This window comes from Aedes aegypti, chromosome 1, assembly GCF_002204515.2.
Source record: "Aedes aegypti strain LVP_AGWG chromosome 1, AaegL5.0 Primary Assembly, whole genome shotgun sequence".
Classification (NCBI taxonomy): Eukaryota; Metazoa; Arthropoda; class Insecta; order Diptera; family Culicidae; genus Aedes; species Aedes aegypti.
In genome coordinates this window covers 291,466,004-291,493,587 of record NC_035107.1, presented here as the reverse complement: position 1 = coordinate 291,493,587, position 27,584 = coordinate 291,466,004, and the positions used below count along the sequence as shown (strand labels likewise).

Sequence of the window (27,584 nt, the reverse complement as noted above, 5' to 3'; positions counted from 1 at the left end):
CATCTTGCAAACGGAATATTGTTGTGAAATGGATGTGTTCGTATGCGTTTACTTCAACTTTTTGATAAATAGCCATACTTTACGTTTGCCGATCTGAATTGTTTTTTGCTACATTCATTTTTCTTCTCGTAGTCAGGATCAATTGAATTATAACAATATATTTCATGCAAAGACTCTTGAAATTTCAAAGTTGAGAACATTATATATATTATTAGTCTGACATATTACGATTCTATGCACTAAGTTGCTTTACACACTCATAAGCATACAATTGAAATAAGCAGCAAAACATAAATTGTAATTTAAATTGCAAGTGCAATGCAATGATAGATTTTCATAAACATTGCTTCGATTTTGATCAAAACTAACTGGTTTTGAAAATTTGAAAACGATGATGGTTTTATTCCTCTTAAATTGAATACACAACGCCATTTGGTTTGTGCAGATTATAAAATCATCGCTTTTGTTTCAAATTTTTTATGCATTCGATTTTACCATGGCACCATTTTGGCGGTAAAAATTACTATGTTATGGTTAAAAACATGCAGTAGGCCAGAATCGAACCGAGGTTTTTGAGATCGTCAAGCGTGAACGCTTACCACTCGGCTATCGATACTGCCAGATTGAGAGGGAACAAAACGCAAATAAAAAGTGTTCATGAAAACTCAATCATGTTCTCAGTACTTCAACGCCTGTTTCAGTGTACAATCAAAACAACATGAACGCCTCTCATCAGAGCAGCAATCGCGACCCTCCGGATCAGTTGCAAGAAGCTTCGTTTCTTCGTGCTCTTTTGAATCACTCTCGGCAGTTTCGTTTGAACCGAAATCCGTCTAGCTGGCCTACACAAAATCGATACCGAACTTCCCCGAAGTCTAGGCGCCTTCCATTTCACTTCTACTTTACCAATCCAACGCATCTTTTTGTCTTTCGATCTACCTACACATTCACGCTTATACGAAGGCTACCATCGTCTAGCCGTCCATTCACAACCCGAATATTAGGTACCTTTTCTTCCCACTGCAGAGATGATTCGATTATGACGCTCAATCGTAAACAACACGGTTTCATTCGGTTGCCGATTCTTTTTCGATTAGCCTTCTTTCTCTTTCCGGGAAAATTATGTTCTCTAGTTTGATATCAAACACATTCAAAACTAAGAACTCAGATTTGGTAGCTTGTTTAACTTCAAATATTTTCTTAGGATATTTATCTACTATCGTTTAATAATTTTATATTGTACCAATTTTATGTCTGGATATTTCAGTACTTTTTAATGTGACTTTAACACGCTTACAATTACTATTGATATTTGTATCTTACTTATCTCGGATTTATCAAACTAACATTATCTACTATCTTCTAACGAGTATTTCATACTGTTAAAGCCATATTGATATGCGCTAATTTCTATGAATTCTATGAGCTTTTGAAAAAACACAACTTTGAAGATATGGTACAATCTCATTTGAATATATTTGCAGGTAGAAGTTTCATTCAGATTCATTCTTCTATTCAGACATGTTCATTTGGTGACTGATGTTTAATTAGATGTGATTACAAATAAAATAATTCGTTGTACATGTTAGATAAGCATATTTTAATGCTTAACATTCACATCAATACTAATTCCCTGATGTCACATCAATATATTCCGGAAGTGAGAGATACTTATCTGTTTCTAGGTTCTTTTGATTCCAGGGGCTACTGTGGACATTCGCGTTCTGGATATATTTGCAACAAAAATATTAATCTGAATCATTTGGTGTATTCTATCATTTTGTCTACCAATATATGCTCTACAACCAAACATGAACATTTTTTGGAACATCATCAACAATAACAGGATAAACAAGAAAATGTATAAAAAAAAGTCCGAACAAATATTTGCAAAGTACGAAACATTCGCTATGTAAACTTTTTCGAATTTTTTCACGTATCGTGCAAAGTTGTTGGGAGCATCACAAAACTATCGAGGAGTCATGTTCCAAGAAAATTTTCGATAATATAATGTTGAAAATTGTTGTTTTATAAAACTAATTGATCAAAGGTCTTAATTTTACGACCTTTATTTTAGTTCAGAGTGTTGGTTTGTATATTTTTCATCACAAACAAAATTAAACTAAGTTTTTTAGGAGGGTGAATAACAATAAAACATATATATTATAATATGTATAAATAGTAAACTCACAACATAATCTTAAAAAAAAAAGGTTCGGTCATATTTTACATGAATCCGCAGTACAAAGTAATTGCATACTCCATCTGCTACAAATAAACTAATTTTTCGCCATCTCAAAACTATTGAGAACCAAAATGCTTCTAACATAAGCAAAATTTCAATTGCTTGCGATCTTGCGAAACATAATTTTTATACTTCATGTAGTTTAAATAAAAATTACCTTTAGTTGCACGAATTCATGAGATCCTTCTACATATCATTCATATAACATTAAAGAGCAGAACGAATGTTTTTGTACAAAACCCTTCAATCATTGCAGTACTTGGTAGTTACATTATTCGTGTGTATAAACTTAAATAATCAAGCACTTGTAACTAACAGTGCCATTCAAAAGAAGGTAAACTTGAAGTTACAAACTAAAATTTGTGAAGAGCATGTTTCGCAGAAAAGTAGTGAATATGGGTATTTTTTTCGAGCCTTACAATTTTTAAATTATGTTTTTCGAAGAAAAAACGTTCAAAAACATCATAATGAACGATTATCTATAGAATCTGTTTAAAATTGATGAGAACAAATCTTTTTATTACCAAATTGTATTGATTTATGAAAGTGTCCAAAGTAGCCCCTCTTTTGTTTTGAATGACAGATTATTTTTGCTATTCAAGCAATATTTTTATTTCTTGATGGACTTGTTTTATATTTTGCACATTTGTTACGTACGTATACAACTTAGATATATCCAAGAATTATCGAAATCTATTCATATTTATTCGAGCTACAAATCCTCAAAGTTGGAGAATGGGGAAATAATGTCAAACGAAGCCCCGTTTGACGGTACATGAACATCAATGTCATATATAACAGGTCCGGCTCTTAGTATGTGTTTGCTTGTATTAGTCAAGAAATAGATGTAAACAATACGATCAGCTGATTGTGACGACAAGGCTGCGAAAAATTTTGTTCGCAGCCTTCCAAACGTGACGTCATCTTCGGCTACATCGTGAACTCTCGGCTCGCCGAAGTTGACATTGCACATCTACCACTTCAAAACTGATGTAATCACAAATACTAATTTAATGATCGCCCGCACCTCTAAATACCCCACATCGCATGAACATATTTGAAACTTCATTTCATTTCGGATACGAAGACATTTAACAGGATGCAGAAACTACAGGATTTTTTTTATTATATTAAAAACAGGAGAATCTAATCCAACATCCACGGCTTTACTATAAGTATCCAACCAGAAAGTGGCAAAGTTTAAGTTATATTTACATTCTTGATACCATAATTGATCCATTAAAAAGTAAGAGAGTGAAAAAAGAGAACTTGGCCTACGGGCGGTACCACTGTGCACCGCCGTCACTCACCGGATTCCCAATGATTCTATTTAACCGTAATTAACATTTCGCTTTTCCACCGCGCCCCGTTGTGTTGCTGGCTGTGTGAGTGTCTGCGCTTCATGACTTTTTCGCGCTCGACGTGCTCAATTTTCTGTGACGATTATTACATTTATTTCATTAAATTTAAATTACGTAGGTCGGACCGTCGGGCTGTGAATTTTGTAAGAGAGATAGAGATGGAGAGGCCACTCATCATGTGTTCTGTTTGGTCGTATTTTTACGTTTTTTTCGCAAACTGCGTGCTGTATTGAAATGAGCCGACTATGGGGTCTAGTGAAGTGCATACCAGCTAATTAATGAAGATTGCAATGGAAAATAACTACGTGACTCGGGTTGTTGACGCGCAGCATAGGGACTATTTTATGAGCCGTTGTGGATGTCATTTGAAAATCTTTCTAGAGATGACGATAACGCTTTTTTCATGATCACTGTGTCTTATCAGATGGCGTTTGAATTTCAATCAAGTGTTTCGGTTTTCGTAACTGATAACATCTCAATTGGTTTTCTAAAAGCGTATAAATTGATTGAAAATTCCCAATAGTAGATAGATTGAAGACCGTTTTGTGAGATAAGCAGGAGCATTTTAAATCAGAGGTAATCCAAAAATATGTCCGACCCATTCACCCCACCTTTGTCTCGCATTTTGTTTGAATTTTCCAAGCTTCTGAGGAGAAGCTTCAGTGCTTCTGAGAAGAAGCTTCGATGCTTCTGGGGAGAATCTTCCAAGCTTCTGGGGAGAAGCTCCGTGCTTCTGAGGAGAAGCTTCCAAGCTTCTGAGGAGAAGCTTTCAAGGTTTTGGGAAGAAGCTTCTAAGCTTCTGGAAAAAAGTACACTAAAACCTCAATTTACGAAGTCTAATTTTACGCTACCTCAATTTAAGTCACTTTTTAACGAAGTGAACTCAATTTACGTCACATTTTTTTCGCAGTGCGTAAATTGTGTTTAGACAATTATGTGGGAAATTATTGGCCTCCGGTTGGAGAAAACCGTTGGAAACCATTGTAATATGGGTATTTTTGGAACAAGCACGACGGGGGGATGACGAAAATGTATGTCCGACGCCATTTTAAAATCCAAGATGGCGACCTCCTGTTGGAGAAAATCGTTGGAAACTCATGCAATATGAGTATTTTCGGAACGGGCACGACGAGGGGATGACGAAAATCGATGTCCGATGCCATTTTGGAATTCAAGATGGCGACCTCTGATTTGGAAAAATCGTTGGAAACTCATACATTATGGGTATTTTCGGAATGAACACTATGAGGGAATGACGAAAATCGATGTCGGACGCAATTTTTAAATTCCATTCACCAAAACATCAATTAACGAAGTGTGTTTTTACGCAAATTCAATTTAACGAAGTAAATTCATAAACATCAATACAGATCAGTACATTGATCCATTTGCTTATATTAGATTTAGATTTTATGCTATAAGTAACATCAATGTACAACTACTTACGTTTGTAGATACTCAGCCTATATATCATGGAGTCATTGGAAATACAAAAACATCCACACAACTCAATACAACACTTCGTTTGTAAATATGGATAGTAAGAGGCCTTTGCAATATTGAAGAACTTCTATTGATGATTGGTTACGCTTGTATATCCTAATGCCCATATTTGATAGAGATCTTAGAGGACCAAGAACAGCCATACATATTAATACAATACACCGTTTACCCACAGAAATGATTAGGAGCCTTTGGAGTATTTGAAAACTATCTTCTAATCACTTATTATGGCCGTAGATCCCAAGGCCTATATTCAATGGAGTCCTTGGCGGACCAAAAACATCCGTATTAATCAATAAAATATTCCGATGACTTCAATGCATGGTTAAGAGACTGCGCCATATTAAAAAAAACTACCTATAGACCATTGATCACGTTTGTAGATTCAAAGGCCATAATATAAATTAATTTCATACAAGTAGACTCCAAACGGCAAACCTCGTTTTGCGAACTGAGCTCCCTCGTTTTACGCACTGATTCAATTTACGCACCCCCGATCTAGTTCGTAAATTGAGGTTACAGTGTATCCAAGCTTCTGGGCAGAAGCGTCCAAGCTACTGGGAAGAAGCGTCCAAGCTTCTGGAAAAAAGATTCCGAGCTTTTTGGAAGAAGCTTTCAAGCTTCTCTACATCTTTCTGATCAAGAAGCTTCTAAGCTATTATTCAGAATCTGTGTCGATATTAATCGTTGCTTATTTGTATAATCTAATTATAACACAATTTGTTATGAAATTTTGTTTTTGTTTAGATATTAAAAATAACACAATGACTTACATTTTTGTTAGTTATAAAAGATATTGAGCTATATTTTTGCTTAAAGTGTAACATATATTGTTAAAATTTTGTTTAATTTAGAGGATTTGTTATAATTTTTGTTATTCTAACTACTTATCAGCCGGCTAGAAAATACATGCTATCTGAGCAACAAACTTTGCAATAATGTTGTTTTAGTTCACTGGTCGGGTAGTTATCGGTCTTCCAAAGAATTTTGGAATATCAGGATACAGATGACCATTGAAACAAATCGACACAAGTGCTAAAAAACCAGAAGAGTTTTTTGAGAAATTATGAAAAATGGAGAAAAAATACCGAAAAACAAGAAAATTATCGGAATTGAAACATTATGCAGTAAAATAATTATGCTGCTGGTTGGAGTCGCTCTGAAATGTCTGAGTTTGAACCAAAATGTTTAAGGGAATTCAAAATGACGTTGCAAATAAAACTGTCGAAAATACATCATGTTTCATTTCCGGTTTCAATTTTTACATGGGTGTTTTGATCGAAAAAACAAAAACGTGAACTAAATTGAGTATTTTTTTATATTTATAATTATTTTATAATCTTTTCTAGCCAGCACAATTATTTTACCAAAAATAAGTTTCAATGTTACTGTAAAGCTGCAAGCTTCATACCCAATTAAAGATGATCGAATACTGTTATGCTTTAGTACTAGACCAACTGTGCAGTTAACTTGTGTACCATTATCATAATAACTAGCAACCCATTAACAATAAGCCCAGTGCATTACAACAAATTCCGCCCTCTTGATGTTATCACGATTGAAAATGTATTATGCTGATTATGAGTCAACGCTCTTATTATTCGGGCCAAACTCTGCGCGCCACACTCATTAGTCTATTAGCAGCGCACATACACACGATAATGAATGAATCGAGGCATGCAACAATAAACACCATTCACTCATCGTTTGCTCGTCAATTTCCCATCAACGGCCCAGCAGCGGCAAGCCATTGCATCGTACAGCGATTTATTTATTGCGATAATTACCAAATTAAATCAATAAAAGTCAAGTGGTTGTGCAATAACAACAACGGCAAACGCAAGCAAAGCTCGTTCTCTCTCTCTATGGAAGAGCTCGACTCGGCTTTCATACACGCCTCTGCAGCAGCCAGCCAGCAATCGACACAAAAGGATATCACACAATTGCCCGACCGACCGACAGAACCGAACCGACAGCCTCCCATTCCCCGACTCCGGACTCGTCCCACAGAGCTATACAGTCAGCCAATTACGTCCGAATGTGCCGAGCAGTGGAATTCCGGGAATCGGAGCTCTCTCACTGAGGGTACTTCTGCGAATTTGATAGACCCGACCGGCAATCAAAGCACAGAGGCAGAAAATAAGAGCGGAATCGTTTAACAAACCATTTATCGTTTGAATGCAAATTTTATTCAATTATTAATATCACAAAGTTCTTGGCTGCTGGATGTGGGATGGGATGGGGTGAGATGCATTGATACGGTGCGAGGGAGACGTGTAGAGAGGGGCGGCGATGATGGCGATGATGATGATACATCACCTACTCCGCCTATTGTCGGAGCGTTGTGTTCTCCTGGATAAATTGCAGCATATTGTTTGTATCGATTTGATTGTCGCTATATGTATATTTAATTGAACCCCGTCCCGCTCGCCCCTCGGCAGCAGCAGCATATTTAGCAACCTCCCTCAGCAGAGGTTGGATCCTATTTCGGATTTCCCGTATCCTTCGACAAGCCATAACTAGAGCGCGCGTCAGGAGGGAATTTCGATCTCGTCGCTCGTTTCAATCCTCAATTCGCCCCGAATCCCTCCGGAGTTGCTCTTCTGCTGGGTCACGGTGCTTCATTTGCCGTTATTATCAGAAATATAAGTCATCAAAACTTTTAACGCCACTTTGTTTGTATAAATGCTATACAACTCGGGACCTAAAAGAAATAAATCGTGAGACGAAATGCAGAGTTACGCTTTTTTGAAGGCGTCATTTCTATCGCATCTTGTTATATAATTTTTTTGTAACATCATAACACAATATGTTACTAACTTGTTATACTTTCTTAGTCGGATTGGTATCTTGGAGTAAATTGTTCAACAGATCAAGGGATATTTGGCAGTGACAAATATATTTATAAATTCACTCGCTTTGTGGCGCAAGAAACAAATCTTCTGCATCTCAAGATCCTCATAAGCTGTTCAGCATATCCGATAATAACACAATTTCTTCAATCTTCGATACTTACCGCGTAGTGCTTCTGTACACTGAGCCAGAAATTGAGTACGAATTTCATAAGAGAACGCTTGTGAATTGATTTCTTGACTGGTTTTCTCTCTTTCATAAGATTCGTATGAAACACAAAACGTCCGATATTCACAAGAAATTCTTGTCGGTATCATTAAAGATCTTATGAATATCTTTATTTTCCTAAATCCAAAAAGCGATTCTCTAAATACATAATGGTCCTGAAGAATTCCATAATTGATATCTATGATCCTTCATACGAGTGTCTTATGATATTATACCAATTTATATTATGAACGCAATGATCGATGGAAGTTCACAAGTTTTTCTTATGAGTCTCATTAGATGCTTCTTATGTCTTTATTCCAAAAGAAAATCGTATGAAATTCTTACGTGGTTTTTGAAAGGAAGTCTACTGTTTTTCACAAGTGTTACTAATCATTGTCATACGCGCGCTAATTAATCTCAATCGTGAATATTTTGTTATTAGCATTGCTCCACGTAATTCATAAGATTTTCGTATGAAATTGTTAAGAAAATCGTACTCCATTAGATTGTCTTATGAAAGCCAATAATCAATGCGTTTGATAACCAAAAAGAGTTTCTTATGAAATTATATCTGTCTATGTAATGAGTGTTATTTCATAAGTTTGAAATGTTATAAGATTATCGAATGAAGAACAAAATGCTTCTTATGTCGTTATTCCATAAGAAAATCTTATGTACCTCATACGTTCCGTTTCCTCAGTGATAAGTGCAAATATCGGCCTCCAATTCTGGACACAATCTAGGAGCGTTTTAAATTCTTCAAGTCAATCTTTGAATGTTTTCACTTCGGGATTACAAATTTATTGTCAACTCAAAGCATTTGCAACATTTACTTGAGTAATTTGAGTGCCACAAAGATATCATGTAACAGTTCAAGCTGTTTGAAACCAGGAGACAGTACATTCAAAATCAAAATTATTGTTTGTTCGCATTTTTTTTTTAATATGGTGCGTTTTCTGAAACGTCTGGGTTCCGAGGTCACTAACCGAGATTTAACACAATCGGAGGGAGGAACAGCACTAAATGTAACTGTGATTTGGTTAAATAAACTAGGATTGTTTTAGTTGAGCTCTCAGCAATTACCGATCTCATCTTTTATTTTGAAGTTTGATCCGACCTTCGTCTGCTAGAACATTTGACAATTGATCGGCTCCTGTTAAACGGATACGTACAATTTTTGACATGTTCATTTAACCCGTATAGGCCTGAGTGAAAGAAAAATTACTAAAACTCTCACCGCTCAGCGAATACTTAACGGATTCCAATTATTTTTTGTCAGTATACTCGTACACATATCTAGTTTCTAAAAGTGGTCAAAGAATCTCGGGAATGTTCCTGTGGCCGGAGTTATTGCAATGGATCACTGGGTCTGGTCGGGTGACAAGTGTTTTGTGCTTCTGTGCCCCTGGAGGTAGGCAAATTTCAAGTCACAGATAATTTCCAGAATCGGTTATAATGTGGCCACTATATCGAGGAGTTTTAAGAAAAACGAATCAGCGTAAACCTTCTGTTAATCGGTTAAATTGAATAATTATACCAACTGCATTTGATTGATCCTATAAATCACCATTTTCAGGCCCCCGGAATGGCATGTTCTTCCGTTTGAAGCCCCTCCGCTTAATATGCTCCTCGACACCACAAGAAATCGCACACCACATTTGACCCCTGGGAAACCATTAGCTTTCAAATCCGCTATTTGATCCGCACTGTTGCTATACCCCACGTTTTTCGCATTATTTTTGGCGAATTCCCAAGCTGCGATTAGCTTTTTCGCTGTTTACAATGTTAGCTTTTCTTCGTTTAGCAATCTTTGCTGAAGAGATTTGTCTCGAGTGCCAGCAACGATTCGGTCACGCATAGTCATTTGCTTGAAGTTTTCAAAATTAAAAAGCTCGACCTGCAGCTTAACAGATAACACGAAATCCTCTAGCGATTCATCCGGCTGTTGCACTCACAAATTAAACTTTAGTCTTTATACAAGGTCGGATTCCATCTTATCCAGCCTTGCCTTCAATTTAGAAACAATTTCTGCTAAATTACTACAGAAAAATCTCCATGAGTCGATATTTGAAGGGACCAACGACGCATGGAAATATTTAGTAATGGAAACAAATTCCTTGGAAAGCTGTTTGAGGGGACCATCATAGTAACCATGAAAATTTGTTTTCAGTATGGTTCCATGAGTCGATATCGAGTCATGGAAAATCGACTCATGGAGGTTTCACTGTACTAAGGAATAGCAATTTAAGTTTCCTGAAAATTATAGAGCCACTCAATGTTATAAAATGGTCCCGTTTTTCTTCACCGAGCATTTTGTTCATACTAAAAAAGAAACCCAAACGTTCAATCCAATCCTCAAAGGAATCGAACTTGCGGAAAGATTCTAGACTACAATTTATGTTGGACTGAGATATGCACACTCAATCTGTTCGGTAAAAATAACTGGGTTTTGGAGCTACCGAAAAAGTCAGTAAACTAAAAATAAATGTCAGAAATCGCCGACATTTTGCAGAGAGCTTTCTTTTTATATCATATATTGATAAAAAATAAAACATGGTGAAATTTGCTTTTCAATTACGCGTGGCGAAAGTTTTCATTTTACTGACTTTTTCGGTAGTTCCAAAACTCAGTAAAATTTTACCGACCCCAGTAATTTAATCTAAGTGTGTGTTCATATAAAAGTTGCAGAAAATGGCTATCACTGGTAGGTGATAAAATAAAGTTTTCTGATGTAATTAACTGATTTCCAAAATAAAAAAAAAATGCAAAACAAAAAATAACTCACCGGAAGGTCCTTCAGCCTTTGCTGATCTGATTTGGGACAGACCAACAAAATTGGATCTGGAACGGCCAACAAGCTAGACCAAAACTAGCAGACGATCGAATTTGAACCACCCTGATTATGCTGAAAAGGTCATGGAACACAAGCACCAGTATTCCAACGCGCAGTGACGGATACTCCAGTAGGTCAATTAAACTTCCGTCCACTATCTAGTTGAATAGAAGAAAATCACTCTTAATAAAATAATATATCACAGTAGAGTGATGCAAATTTTGAAATTTTAGCTCCCCTATGCTTAAACGACTTATATTTTGGTTAATAGCATCCTCCCAAAGTTTGAAATGAATTGGAAGAAATTTGACTGTGCACAGGCCATTTGAAGCTCATATGGAGATTACTATGGAAAACGCCATCCTTTTGTCTTCAGCCCTCTATCTCTTCATTACAATGTTATATGGAGAAGTGAACACAATCTTTTTATGTGAAATACTTTCAGCTACTACTTTGCCGAAGACCACATTTTGATTGGACGTCAGGAAAAATTGCTATTCATAATCATAAAGTGGGTATGCATTTTGCATGCTGAACCAACTGCCCGGCAGGCAACAGTGGTGCTCCTGGTGGCTAGAATAGATCAAAGTAATCCAGGCTACTATACTATGTTCTACAGCAAAAAAGCAGTGTTGCTCTGAAAGTAATTGAATGATCATCTCAGCATGATTTAGACTTTGTAATCAATAATAACAAATTATCCTTACGTCCCATCAAAATGTGGTCTTCGGCAAAGTTGCAGCTGGGATGATTTCACATGAGAAGAGTTTGTTCACTTTTCCATAGATTATTGTGACGAGCAGTTAGAGGATTGAACATAAAATCTTTGCCTTTCCCATAGTAATTTCCATATAAACTTCAAATGGCATGTGCACAACCAAATTTCTTCCAAATCACTTAAAATTTTGAGAGAATGATTTTTATCATAATTGACACCGTTTAAGCATAGGGGAGCAAAAATTTCAAAATTTGCATCAGTCTAATCTCACAGTTATTGTTACTCACAATTTCTTTTCAGATCTGTAAGTTATTATTTCATCACTGAAAAGAATATGAAGATTCCCAAAGGATGCCTTTCAACCGCTTGTTTGACTGAATGGCCTTCAACCAAGCTTTTAAAATCTCTAATTTCAATAATCAGTGATTTACCCATGAAATCTTCCAATTTAAATCTCACCTTACCAATTGAGATTAACAGACAGTTGCAATTTGCCTGCGGATGCCGTTCACAATAGATTACGGCAACTTTTTCTTCCAACGCGATGGCGTCTATCCCTTCCCTGCGTCTAACGTACTATAACGGCCCACAATAACGCTCAAGGAAAACCGCCGCCGGGATGGTGCTCGCTAAACCGTGTTCGGTGAAAAACAAAAACCGATCCGTTGCTGAATGAATGGCTGCTTCGTCGATCACCCAATCGCTTCACTTTCCGTCGTTTTCGGTAGCCGAGGTCACTAATCGAGATTGTACACAATCGGAGGGAGAAACAGCACTGAATGTACTGTGCTTTGGTTAAATAAAGTAGGATTGTTTTAGTTGCGCTCTCAGCAATCACTGATCTTATCTTTTACTTTAAAGTTCGACCAGACCTTCGTCTGCTAGAACGTTTGACAACTGATCGTATGTCTATCGGCTCCCATTAAACGGAATACCTTCGTGTTTTGTACTCATAAGGTGAAGCAGTTTTGAATTCAACTTCCAAAATTGTACTAAAACTTCAAAGGCAGTACCGTCAAACGGGGCTACTTTTGATTCCGGGGGCTACTTTGGACATTCGTGTTTTTGATTTATTTGCAGCATAAATATTAATCTGAGCTATTTTGTGTCTTCAGCACTTTTATTGACCAAAACGTGATCTACAACCAGACATGAACATTTTTCGGAACAACATCAACAATAACATGATAAACAGGAAAATATATTTAAAAATTCCGAACACATATTCACAAGGCACAAAACATTTGCTATGTAAACATTGTTCGAATTTTTCACATATCGTGGAAAGTTATTGGGAGCGTCACCAAACTATCAAATCGTCATGTTTCATTAAAATTTGTGATAATTTTATGTTAAAAATTGTTGTGTTAAAAAAATAATTGATCAAAGGTCTTAATTTTACGGCTTTTATTTTATGTTAAAGCGTTGGTTTCTATATTTAACAACAACAAAAAAATTCACCAAGGATTCAGGAAAGTTAATAGTCATCAAATATATATATTTAATTACGTATTGGTAGTAAACTCAAACCATATTCCTTGAAAAAATAATTCTCGGTCATTTTTACATGAATCCGTAGTACAAAACAATTTTATTCTTCATCTGCTATAAATAGACTACCATTGAGCCATATCAAAACTATTGAGAACCAAAATAATTACAAATGTCAAATTTGAATTGCCTACGATCTTGCGAAACATTTTTCTTGTACTTCATGCATTACACTTTAAATAAAAATTACTTTTAGTTACAGCAATTGATGAGATCCTTCTACATATCATTAATATAACATTAAGAATTTTAACAGATGTTAATCATTATTAATCAGACCTTATTAATCGTCGCAGTACTTGGTAATTGCATCATTCGATTGTGTCAACTTAAACAATGGTCAACTTAAACAATGGTCAATCGGCAAAGAAAGCTCTCAGTTAATAACTGTGGAAGTGCTCATAAGAACACTAATCTGAGAAGCAGGCTTTGTCCCAGTTGGGACGTAACGCCAGAAAGAAGAAGAAGAACTTAAACAATCAAGCAGTCGTAGCTGACAGTTTATTTAAAAGAAAGTAAAACTGAAATTTCATACTAGAAATTAAACACTACAAAACCATAATTTGCTGAAAAGTGTTATATAGGTATGTGTATTTTTTAGCGCTTTACAATTTTCTTAATTATGTTTATCAACGAAAAACGTTCAACAACGTCAAAATAGACGTTAATCTATAGAATCAGTTCAAAAGTTATGCGAAAATAATCATTTTATTTTCAAATCGTGTTGCTTTCTAAATGTGTCCAAAGTAGCCCCATTTTGGTCTTGAAGGACACATATTATTCGCTATTCAAGCAATTTTTTTATTTCTTGATCGATTTGCTTCATATTTTGCACATTTGTTACGTACATATACAACTAAGATATATGCAAGAATTATCGAAATCCATCCATAATTCTTAGAGCTACAAATCCTCAAAGTTGAAGAATGTGGAAATAATGTCAAAAGAAGCCCCGTTTGACGGTAATATCTCAATCGGTTTTCAAACATCTCTACTTTTTCAAGATGGCGTATACATGTGTTATCCTACGAGAGGGCCAGATAGCTGTAGCGCAGCTATACAGCAGGACAAAGCTGAGCGTCGTGAGTTCAAATCACACCGGTCGAGGTTTTTTTCATACAGGATTTTTTAACTCTCCAGGGCATAGAGCATCTTTGTATCTACCCCAAACTGCCTCTATCCTACTAGGGACGTAACGTAGGGTAAACGGTCCCTTAGCGGAGCACTTTGGGCGATCAGGTGACCAATAATCGAAAAAAAGACTTGTTCTGATATGATTTTCTTGTACATCATTCCATAGTAAACACTTCTTTTAAGATATTCCTGGAATTTAAGGGCAATAGTTTCTATAGTTTAATTGATACAGGATGTCAAAGTTAGAGTTTTTACGAAAAATCAAAAATGCAGTGTAGACACATGGTACACATGGAATACAATATAGGGGAAGGGGTGGTAAAATGAACACCTTAAGGAAATCATCTTGTTTCTGATAGAAAAACAAGGATTTGTATAGTTATATCTAACAACATCAAAGATAGGGATGTTATCTATAGCAGCGACACAAATTCAGACTAAAATAGCTGAATTTTCACATGTTTTTGTCGCTAGCAAAAAACGATGTAAATGTTCATTTTAGCTGCACTATGTGGATAAAATGAACAGCTGTTGGTGGTAAAATGAACATCATGCAAAAAACGTGGGCAAAACAAATATTTCTGGAAATTTTTATTGCCTTACCGAAAATATATTAATTTATAATTGTAACCCATTCAAAAAGAATTCTAAAGGTATCAGATTTGACCTCATATCATAACGATATTCACCTCACTGAAAAACCTCAAGTCTTCCGAGCCAAAAGTTACGTCAGTTATAATTTTCAACCGTGATTTTCTAAAATCTTGGTTTTCGTTGGTATTTTCACTTCAATTTACCTACGTATCAACTCGAACACTCTAATTTATGCTATGAATCGTCCGTGCGTGATAAAAATTCATTGAAATGTGTTTTTCTCGATAAAAGTCAAGGTGTCCATTTTACCACCCCTGTTCATTTTACCACCACTTCCCCTACTGCATAATCGTAATATTTTATACAGATCTTTATACACTGTCCGAAAGCTTATTCAACAAGCTATCTTAGAAAAATAAAATTAAATAAAAACTCGTACCTTAGGTCGGAAAAATGCGGGGAGTGCACTGAAAAAAATATGTTTGTTTTTCTATCGAAACTATACACATCCCATACTTTTTTGTCCCAAGTTGTCCCAGGCTAAAATATATTTCCAAGGGTAGGGTATCCGTCCTATTATGGAGGACTTAAGCACGGTGTTGAAGTATAAATCGTATTACAGTGTCCAAAACCTAAATATTATTGTATATTGCAATGTGAAGTGTTAAAACTATCCTTTATCTGGAGTATAGTGAAGTAAAAAAGTAAATTTTGGAAACAAACATACATTTTTTAACATAAATCTGAAGCTCTTTTTCTGTCCTATTATTGCGGTATTTCGTCCTATTATTACGGTAGTGCCGTCCTATTATTGCGGTATACAAAAAATCATAGATTTTATTACATTCAGTATATGTTCAATGCCATACAATGTTCAAGCATTGAAATTATGCTCTCTACATGTTAATGACACTGCACGGTACTGTCAGTTTGTGTGACTTTGGACATATCTATAAAGAAAACTAATTTATTATTTTATGTCACGATTCGAAAACAAATCAACAGAATCGAATTATTTTCTGCTGGTTTCGTATCCTTTTTCATCGTAGCTGGACAATGTTAAAGTAAATAGACAAGGTTCTTCCATCTGAGATCAGTAGTCGCTATATAATGAATTTGTTGCCTTAAGTATAACCTACAATTTTGGTGCTTTTTACCACTAGCTTTCATCAATCCAATGCAATTTTAAAAGAATGTTTCCTTGCGATCATCTTGTATCTTATTTTTCCAACGTATTTTTGGCATGTGTTCCGATTTTCAATCAGTTTACGTGATTTTTCGGTAAAACATTATGTTTATATGCAATATATTTGTAAATAAGAGCAACTACAGGGTAAATGTAAACATAAATCTATTGTTTGACTAAATAAATGTATGATTGACACAAAATTGTGTCCAAAAAAAGTATCCTAATAATATAATTAATGTTTCCAGCAATTACATTTAAAATTACTATTGAAATTACAAATTTTTGAATGGGATTTACAGATAACGCAATGATAGGCAAAAAGATATTTTCATTGTCCTATTATTGCGGTATATGCTTATTCTAAAAAAATATAGAACTTTTATTCAAAATTCAATATCCATCATGAAACTACATCCATACTGAACTGATATACCCGTTGCATATAATCATTTTGGGTTTTAAACTTAAAAATACACGCTTATGAAAACCCGCTAGTAGATAAAGTGACTGGTTAAAAATATAGGCTTTTCTTGATGCATCATTTAAAAATGTTCTTACAACGATCAAAATCGTTTAATTTTTAAAGCATTTATCTGGTAAAGCTTGGGAATACTATAAGCGTTTATCATCATCAATAAAATCCATAAAAAATAGAGTTTTCGATTTATAATGAGGGTTTAATTCTTATACCGCAATAATAGGGAATACCGCAATAATGGGCAAATTACCCTACTTTGAGATGCAAACTAAACGATCGTAAAGAATTTAGCTGCACAAATTTGCACTTTTTTGATTTAGGGCTTTTTGAATTTTTCCAATATTTTTAACCTTTTTCTATTAAAAACAGCTAAAAATTAATTCAGACGATTACTGAATATCGCAAAATCATTCATATCATCATTTCTATGTAAGCTCTAACGTTTTTAATGATTTGCACATAAATACGACATAAGATGGAAAAAATATTTTTGGCCGCCAGTTTGTATGGAAACCGCCCAGGTGCGGAGGTAGCTCATATAGTGGAGGTAGTGTGTTTTGACATGTTAACACTTATAAATGACTAAGTAATATTTTTCTATGATGTACGATGAGAAAATGATACAAGCAGTCAAAGAGTATTCATGAAATTTATTAGTAAAGCTATTTAAAGCAATTATTTTTGCTCTTTACACCTACAGTGATGTATTAGTACCCATCGTGGAGGGTTTCATAAGAAATCAATGCGCTTTTAAGGGAACCATACCTCCATTAAAGGAAAATGTTCCTATTATTGGTGCATGGATTGTAGGTGAATTTTAATTATGATTTTATCACAGGACTCAATCGGCTGTCATCCACGAACAACTGGAGTGATGCAAAAAATTTGGTGCTGATTTGATTATCATTAGTACATTTTTTTCTCATACGGCATTTGTCGCTTCCCCACGGGGTTTGATGAGTGCAAAGCCTAAATTTGTTCACTTATCACTGCTACGACTGACCGTTATTACACAAAAAAATGTCCATCAAATATGAACGCAGGGCTCGATTCCTGAGGTCATTCTGCACCTCTGCACCAATTTAAAAAAAAAAAACCCTAGGAGGAATCTCAAAAAAATTTGAATTGAAGTTTTTGACTAAGAACGTCAATATAATCTTTGTTACAATTTTGCAATAGCACTGAAAAAACCTACAAAAACGCTCAAAAAGTTAACCAGTTAAGTTCTCTACTAGTATAAAATTGTTACCGTTGTTATAATTAGATTTTTTTTATAACTGACATAACTTACCGGAGAGGCTTAAGTGTTTTTTTTTTCATAATTTGCTGGTTTAAATTGAATTCATTGTTGTTTTCTATGTTGAACCGATTGAAAGGTGAAACAAATAAATTTACAATTAATAATGTTGAAGAGAGAATACAAAGGATCTGAGAACAAATGTAGCACAATAATAGTCAGAAGATAAGCCTTATGAATACTTTTATAGTCGATTAGAGCTAGTATCAACCGTTTGTTTCAAATCTGGAATGATTTGGTTGCTCTGGTACGCTCACGTCAATATCAGAATGAACATACGCGGATATCTTTTACGCTGACCTGATTGATGCAACTTTTACTTCCGGCATTCGCCCTAAATGATTGTACGATAAAGGATCGCGAGGCGTAGTTGGATGAAATAATGGATTTATGAAGTCAAATAAGCCTTTATTAAGCAACAGTGCAGAAATTTCGTTTCCCTTTGCAAGTTGCGGGTCCCTAAGCTGGTTACGTAATCCGTAAAAGGAAATATTCGCAGCCAGAACACGTGTTTTTACTACACGGGAAACATTATTACCATACGTCACAAGTGTTATATGTCTCTTCACAAATTCATCTGCATCTCCATCAAGCACTCCTTCAGGACAAATACAACTGAACCTGCTTCTTCCTCTACATGCGACCATATACGCTTGGGTAGAGTAAATGCAAAGATGGTTAGAAGGAATAAGATAACCGACTTCCGTCCTTTCTAGGCGACATGAATAGCGCCGCTCTGGTGAGACAAAAGCCAACTAATATGCACCGTTCTCCTAGTGACCACCAGATGTTTATGTGTTCGTTTATAACAATGTGCGTCCAAAATCACATATTTGTACGTCAAGAATCAGAATTGCACAAGATGCCAAATTAAACGTTATCAATGTCAACAGAAGTTTTATATAAATCCCCACTACGATTTATAAACGACAAACTACCATAGCTGCGAAACTACCTTAACTCCATTTCACTTTGATCAGATTTGAAGAATGTTGTAAACTGTGAGGTATATGCAACAAACTTACTTTGGATGATCAATAAAAATCGATAAAAGTGTGCAGTCAGAGTGGACCAAGTGCTTATTACCATAATAGCGAAAATGATCAGCGCGCTGAGGAATACGAGGAAGTGAAAAACATTTCAAAAGATTTGTCAGATTTTTCGACATTAAATGATTCTTCTACTCATCCATCAACATAAATTCATAAATATTACTTAATTCGATGCATTTGATTTTGATTTTTTATCAATTACCATATTTGGATGGGTGGCCAGGAATTGCAACAATTTCTGTGCAAACAGAGTGGACCAAGTGTTGAAAAGCAATAAACTGATTGATTGTGGTATTTTTGAGTCAATTTCAGAATTACTAAAGATTTTCACTTGGTCCACTCTGACTGAAAGCATGTTTGAATATTTCTGATCTTCAAGGCCCTGACCCTGCAAAACTTTGAATTTCAAGCTATCAAAATGCCACTGATTTCGGGAATGACGATATGGATTATTGAAGAATTTACGATTCTGATGTCGAAGGATCTTGATAATCTGTTTATTTTAGAGGTTTGACCATGCAAACATTGAATGATTGATATTTTCGTAGAAATTGTTCAGTCAGAGTGAACCATCTCACTGAACGGTGGTCTATGATTCAGTCAGAGTGGACCAAGTACACATAGTCAATCCAAAAATCGTTCTATCAGAGGTTTGGATTATGATTTTTCATGATTATCACTTCACATTATATTGTTTGAAAGTAACACAAAGATGTGTAAAAATATTGAACCAAAATTTGAACGAGTTTAAAAATCACAATGCGTTAGACTTTAAGCCAATTTTTCTCAAAACATGAAAAATGTCACTTGGTCCACTCTGACTTAACGCCGACCAACTATAACCGTTATATACTATTTGAGAATAGTTTTGCCAACTTTTGAGTGTTTTTGTAGATTTTTTTTTCAGTGCTATTGCGAAGTTCTAATATGAATCATATTGAATTTTTAAGTCAAAAACTTCAAATCAAGATTTCTAGAGATTCCTCCTAGGAATTTTTTTTAAATTGGCCCAGAGGTGCAGAGTAACCTCAGAAATCGAGCCCTGTGCTCAGATTTGATGGACAATTTTTTTTTTTTGTATAATAACGGTCTGTCGGGGCACCGTGACCCCGTTTTACGGTTCTAAAAATCAACGATTTTGTCGGTTACGCATTGAAAAGGACTTAACTTAAAATTTCGTCTAGAGATTATTTCAAATCGGTTCAGAGGTGTAGAACAGAAATAGGCTGAATGGCTAATTTTTTAATAATAACGATAAATGAAGCACCGTGATCGAATGTATGGTACGGGTTTGCAGCTCCGTATTATTGCATCGTATTTGTGTTTATTATTATGTAGAGGAGAATATGAAGTCAGCAGTCAGCCAGGACCAGGGGTCAGAGAAGCGGAGAAGTCGGCAGGCGCATCCAGAATGGATAGGTCGTTAGTGCAATTGGCGAGGCTGGCTGGATGGATGGATGGATGATGACATGTTTATGCTTTACATTATCAATCTCCGACCCAAAATCCAGTGTCCGACCGCTGCTGCAGAGTGTAGTCTATGCCATATGGCACGCATCGGAGGGCCGGGATGATATGGATAAGTGTGTGTGTGTGTTTGTGTGCGAGGAAGCAAAGCATGCATTCCACTAATTGCCCCGCATCGAAGCGGGTAATTATCCACTCGTAAAACTAATAATCCAACTATGCCATGTGGAAGTCGTTGTATGTTGTAGCTAACAAGGGCAACCGTCGAACCGATGCACCCTACGCTGTTAATTGATTGGTTTTCGAGTATTTACCCTAGCTTATAAACGGTTTGCCACTCGTTCACCTCCTCATCCTGCACTATCCATCTAGAGATGCAGCAATTTGCCACCCCCAATTGTATGGCGATGTTCAACCCTTCCAGCAATAGAGGATACATTTCAGTCTCTCTCCAATTCTCTATCATGCTCATCGTTGATGTTTTCATCGTTGTCGTCGTTTGTGGCGTTTATGCATAAATCTGCCTCGTCCGCTTCTGCCAAACAGCCGCGCCATCCACTTTGTGCCGGATTGTATTCGCTTCTTGGGAAATGCAATATCGGGGAATTGAGAGCAAACTGGAACGTGAATAATTCAGATGTAGCATAACGACATTGTTTGAGACTATGGCCTAATATAGCGGATTTCAAATCGTGTTCTGCGACAATTTCAGAGAACAACAAACCTTCTTCTTATCATTACGTCCTCAATGAGACAGAACCTGCTTCTCAGCTTAGTGTTATTTTGAGCACTTCCACAGTTATTAACTGAGAGCCTTCTTTGCCAAAGTTGTCATTTGCACATTTGTATATCGTGTGGCAGGTACGATGATACTCTATGCCCAGATAAGTCAAGGAAATTTTCCTTTACGAAAAGATCCTGGGCCCACCGGGAATTGACCTCAGACACCTTCAGCATGGTTTTGCTTTCTAGCCGCGGTCTCTAACCACTTGTATAATGTAAGCCCCCAAATCGCCCTCTTTATCATTGGTTTCGATTCCAAACATGCAGAAATTCTTAGTGCTGTCTTCCAGGGAAGCTTCTCCTAATAAACACACGTCTGTAATACCCCGATTTCCCCCAATAAATCGTTAGTTGCCTATGCAAAGTGCACTTGTGTAGCCTGTATGCCTACAGGAAAACGTTTAAAATTCGATACAAAGCATAAATACGAACAAAACATACACATATCTGTATACATATGGCACAAACCGAGCATCTCGCAGCAGCATCAGCCATCAGAGCTCGGATCAGCTCTGTGAGCTAGTAACGAGAGACCGAAAGCCAAAGCCAGACACGAAGCATCAAGCGAGTAAGCGAGAGGGCCCATGATTGAGTATTTAATATGTAATGAAAATCAATTCTGTTAATTGTTTCCATATTATATATGCTCGATCGAACGCACGCTTTTGCCTCCTGCGGCGGGGTTCCCCCTTTATCATGCAAGTCAATTCCAACGATGATGATGATGACGCTGAGGACTAAACGTGAAAGGATGTTGCAAAGCATTTGGTGTGGTCCGACAGTTGCGACAGGAGGGGGTAATATTTCGCTTTAACATATCTCACAATAATGGAGTGTGCAAGCACACAAGTTGTTCGTTCCCCTCGCCTCATTTCTTCGCGAGCGGATGACAACGCCAGTTTTCAATGTGACACACGAAGAAAGACGCCTCTTTTATGACAATTTATTCCAATAAAATATATAAACCTGTTTTATGATTGAGACATTTTTTTATTCATTTGTCGTCGCCCGTTTTTCCTGGGTGTGGGCAAGCACGACTGTACGGTGGAGTCATCAATCCTCAAATATGATTTTATGACTGACGGCGATGGCCGATGATAGCAGAGAGCTAACGGCGGCAGTGCCATTGGCGTAGCTGGGATTTTTCCAGGAGGAGGCCTAGGGAGGGCACATCGTATTCTGATATCAAATAACGAAGTTTACGTAAGGCCGAATGACGTTAGGCCGAAAGGGTCCTAAGGCCATTGGCGTAGCTAGGATTTTTGTCTGGAGGGGGCCTAGGGGGGGCCTAGCATATACCTATTTTAACAGATGTATTATTATTATTATCTCTATTAGGGAGATTTTCAGCCCACGGCTGGTTCATCTCCAATTTACAGATGTAATGTCGGTCGCAATAATCACGATTTTCACAAATTTCGTATTTTTAACAGATTTGTATTGATTTCAATAATTTGTGATTTTGTTTAATTTCGCGGCACATTAGTTTCATTTGTAGTTTAAATGTACAAATTCATTCTTTTTGTAATCCTTCAAGAATTCTAGCGAAAAAATCACAAGGAATGTCATTTGTGATTCTTTCACGATTTTTTCAAGGATTCAATCATGTTCCTCTTAGAATTCCTGAGGAAATTTCGTTATGAATTATTTTCATATTTTTCAGTGCTTTCATTAAGAACTCTTTTACCAGTTTTCACGAAGTTCGTCCTGGGCTTTCACAGAAAATCATACCCAGACTTTCTGATCTCACCAGAAAAATTCTCAAAGAATCTGTATCGAATTACTTAAACAATCTCTTGATGAATTCGGCCAGAAAATGTATTAGAAATTCTTTTAATCGTTTCTTTTGGAATCTCCTCTACGTACTTATTACATATAAACTGTTAGTTTAAAGTGTCCTCCAGTTGCTCATTAATAATTTGTTTAGGATTTTAATCAGAAAAATACATCAAAAATGTCTTCAAGATCACCAAGCAAGGATTCATTTCACGAATTCCTCAGAACAGTTTGGTTTGGAGCCCTACAGTGCTGTTTGAAAATAATCACAACAAAAATTATCCAGACTTCCCGCAAAAAATTGTCTGGGTGTTACTCTAAATGTTCCTCGTAATATTCCACAAAAATTTTATGATCAATTAGAAAGTTCTCCGCCTATCTATCTGGAAGGAAGAACAGTTAAAATTGAGTCTCTGAAGAAGGTCCCAAACGGAGTGAAACGTTGGACAAAATAAAATAACAGTTTTTTTTAATTTTGTCAGGACTGAAAAGCCAATCTATCATCAACGCAGATCTACCTGCATTTTTAATATTTCTCTAAAATCAAGGAGCAATATTCCCCATATCTTCAAAACTTCCTCGGAATTTTTGTTTTATTTTCTTTCCTTTGCTTAACCAAGAAATGTTTTAAAAATTCCAACATTTTCATAAGGTTCCTAGCGGAAACCGTTGAACTGTTCTTTCAAAATCTCTTCCACGAAAATACTAAAAGATTTCCAGAGTAATTTGTTTAGGGATGTCTGAGAGAATAAAATTATTGTTTCCCTAACATTCTCGTGAACAAAACACCAGAGATTCATCTAAGTATTTTCCAGAGATTTTTTTTCTTCAAACCGCACTAACAAAATATCCAAAAGAAAATCCTCCAAAAATTCCCGAAAGAATTTTTTTGAAGAAATTTTTCATCGATTTACAAAGATTGTGCAATTCATTCTTGAACTTCTCAAAAAAAATCTCCAGAAATTCCATCAAGTATTATTTTAGGTTCTAGAAATCATTCCATTTTTTATTGGTAATCTCATGATTCTTTCATAAATAACATTTAAAAATTTATCCACTCTCCATACTTTGGTTCAAAAACTACTTCCTGAATATCTCAATACTTTTAGGAATTGCTTTACAAATTCCTTTACGAATCACTCCATGTCAGATTTCTAGAGAAACACATACAAAAAAGGATTGAAAGAACTTTGTAGGTAATTTTTTAATAATTGCAGCTGACATTTAATTCAGAAAAATTTACTACATTCCTGTCGTAAAATTCATAATTGTCTTTTATAATAAAAAATTATAGGTGTTAAAACGCAGTTTTACTGAAAGTAAAATAAAATCAAAATCTTATATAACACTGCGGAACACGGTTTTTCTCAAGCCCCAAAATACCGCTATTTACTAAATTAAGGGTTGCTGAATTCATTGCCGTTTTCAGAAATATTATAGCACGTCTAGTTTTTGAGATATTGACTGTTGAAAATGCAAAATTTGACTGTTTCAGCCAACTTGCATGCAAGTTTGCCAACTTGTACGGCAATTTATTTGCTAAATTTGTCACAAAATTCAAACATCATGTATAAAACAATAATTATCAACGAAGTTCATATTATTTTCGATGGTAAAATGTTATTTTTTGGTGGTTCAGAAAAGTATTGTATTATGCCATATAAGAGAAACGAAGAGTTTTATATGAAGACTGCAAGCATGTTGAAAAAAATCGATTTAAACTAAATTTTATCGTGAAATTTCAACTGATTTGTATCTAAATTAAAAGTCCAAGTCCTATTTAGCATGTTTGGTAGATTATATCACAAAAAAGTTTGATAAATCATTCTTTAAATTTCATGTAAACATCAATAAAACCAGTGTTTTATACAACTTTGGCGACCTGTAACTAAAAATTGTGACGTGCTGGAACATTTCTGAGAACGGCATCAGATTCAGCGACCCAAAATCTACTAAAGACACATAATTTGATCCTCGAGACACGCAAAAGTGTTGTTTTTGTTACGCTGTGTAATATTTTGTATGAACTCCGAAGTGTCATGATACTATATTGTCAACATATTGATGAAGTAAAAACCGATTTTTCCTACCCTTAGAAATATCAAACAAACTAACTTGAATAGTCTATTATCTATTATTTTGTAGTACAGTAGAAGTTAAACGCTGAAATATTGCTGGTATTTTTTTAAAAACATTACCAAAGATGTATTGTACATTACTTTGAAAATTTGTTGATGAACTTTCAGAAATCAGGAAACATACGTTTAAGAATTCTGAAATTTTTCAAAACTCCTACAATTTACCATTTTTAAGATTCCATCAGAATCATCTTTAGAAATTATCGTTGAAATCTATCCTTCTTTGACTTCTGGTTTTCTATGATTCTGCCAGAAAGCCTCTAGAAACTCCGACCAAAAATATAAGAATCTGGAATCAGACAATAATTGGTAAAATTATTTCTAAGGAAGTGTTTTGGGAAAGATCAATACAAATTTCTTTATGAATATCTTAAAAAATCCTTTCCCCCTTCCCAGTTATTTTACTACATGTTTCTCTACAAATTCCTTTTCCGCTGTGCTAACTTTGGAAGCTAAAATTTTCCAGGGGTATTTCAACAAATTTCTTTTGAAGATTCGAAAGCAAGAGATGTTTCAAATACAATTTTCTGTCCAATTCATGAATCAATCGGAGATTTGAAAAAATTTCTAGAAAAAAAAAGCAAAGAAGAATTTGACGCAACTTGTGATGTATTTTGGAAACATTTCTTAAAGACCATTGATGAGCGACGCAAAAGAATTTGTAATAAATTTTTGTGAAATATTGAAAGAAATTCACAGAATAATGTCTAGTAGAACTTTCAGTGAAATATCCCAGCATTAGATTTGACAGAAGTAACATTTTTTTTTGGCAAATCTGGAAACGTATTCCGGAATCAACTTGCTAATAAAAAGTAGACATAGAAAGAATGGATTCCACCAGGAAGAATTCGCTTTGAAGGTATGAACAATATTATTTGATTAATTTCCATGATATTTGCAAAAGTTCTGAAGCCTCCTTCAAAATTCCTTGAGGAATTTGATAATAATAATATTCTATGAATAATATCGAAAGGTTATTTGAAAATAATTTGCTACAAATCTGTTGGAAATTAATTAAATAATTTATGAAATAATAAGTTTTCTTGAAATAATATAGTGTTCGATCTCGCACCGCAGTAGGCTTCTCCCATAGCAGCGCAGTAGCGTACAACACAGTATCAGCCTACTGCCATTCAACTGATTGTTACTCGTGTAGCAAAAGGGCCAGAGCAGCGATAGGCATGGTGAAGCAAGTACCCATGCGCTTTGCTCCTTTATATCTATCCGTACTGCTTCCCTATAAAAGGGAAGCACAAATTGAATGTAAGTTGTGTGTATCTCTAGTATCCCTCAGCGAGCAGGAGCACTGCCTCTCGGTGATGGGCAATAAAACAGTAAAGTCGAACAGTATACGAACGTGTTTCTTTCTCGTCGCCCGGAGTCCCGTCGGATTAATATAAAACACAACGTAGGGCCGTCGCATCCTGGACGAAACATTGTTTTTTTTTTTTTTTTTACACATATGTGGTGGTAAAATGGTAGGGTAAATGTACATATATTGAACGTTTTGCACAAACATACCGGCCCGCCAAAACCAACGGTTTTCCAAAAAAAGAAAACTCGTGCTGACGAGACGAGAACAACATTTTACACAATTACAATTGAACGGATGACTATGAGTACGTTGAAGAATCGGCCCGTACGGATGTGATTCCAGTTGGTGAACTATTGTATTCCGTGGCTTGTCCTTCTTTCAATATGCGGATAGCAGCGATGTGAATGCGGTAACCTTGCCAGAATCCGATACATCAGCTCGCCGTATGATGAAAGCGTGTTTCTCGACAAGAACTATCTGCAGCTCACGGTGGGTCGAGAACGTACACACTTTTGCTAGATGGCTACCTATACGAGGCCACACCATCGTAGCTGGGAGTGACAGGGATGGCTTGCAGTCGACGGCATCATTCACTTTGCTTCTTCACTATCGACACTTGTTTCGAGAACGTTGCACGGCTAATAGAGCAAAACTGTTGCCCACGGTTGCGAGTGTTTGGTCACGGCACCAAATTATGATCGCGCAGCGATTTGGACCCTAATTACGTTGTGTGATAATTGGTAAAAAATAAGTAAAACACGACCGACTTTCTAGCCGTCAACGTTCTCGTATACTGTTCGACTTTACTGTTTTATTGCCCATCACCGAGAGGCAGTGCTCCTGCTCGGTGAGGGATACTAGAGATACACACAACTTACATTCAATTTGTGCTTCCCTTTTATAGGGAAGCAGTACGGATAGATATAAAGGAGCAAAGCGCATGGGTACTTGCTTCACCATGCCTATCGCTGCTCTGGGCCTTTTGCTACACGAGTAACAATCAGTTGAATGGCAGTAGGCTGATACTGTGTTGTACGCTACTGCGCTGCTATGGGAGAAGCCTACTGCGGTGCGAGATCGAACATAT

The 27,584-nt window shown here is 35.9% G+C and overlaps 1 protein-coding gene and 1 long non-coding RNA gene across 8 annotated transcripts in view; one reads left to right on the top strand and one right to left on the bottom strand.

Annotated features, from left to right (window-relative positions):
• Positions 1-27,584, top strand: part of LOC5577644 (homeobox protein GBX-2) — a 129,472-nt gene that overhangs the window by 55,811 nt on the left and 46,077 nt on the right. The gene's annotated exons all lie outside the window — the stretch shown is intronic.
• Positions 6,953-12,770, bottom strand: LOC110674178. Its single transcript, XR_002498713.1, has 3 exons — positions 12,183-12,770; positions 10,958-11,163; positions 6,953-7,813 (listed from the first exon to the last, which is right to left on the bottom strand). It is a non-coding gene; the product is annotated as an uncharacterized LOC110674178 (long non-coding RNA).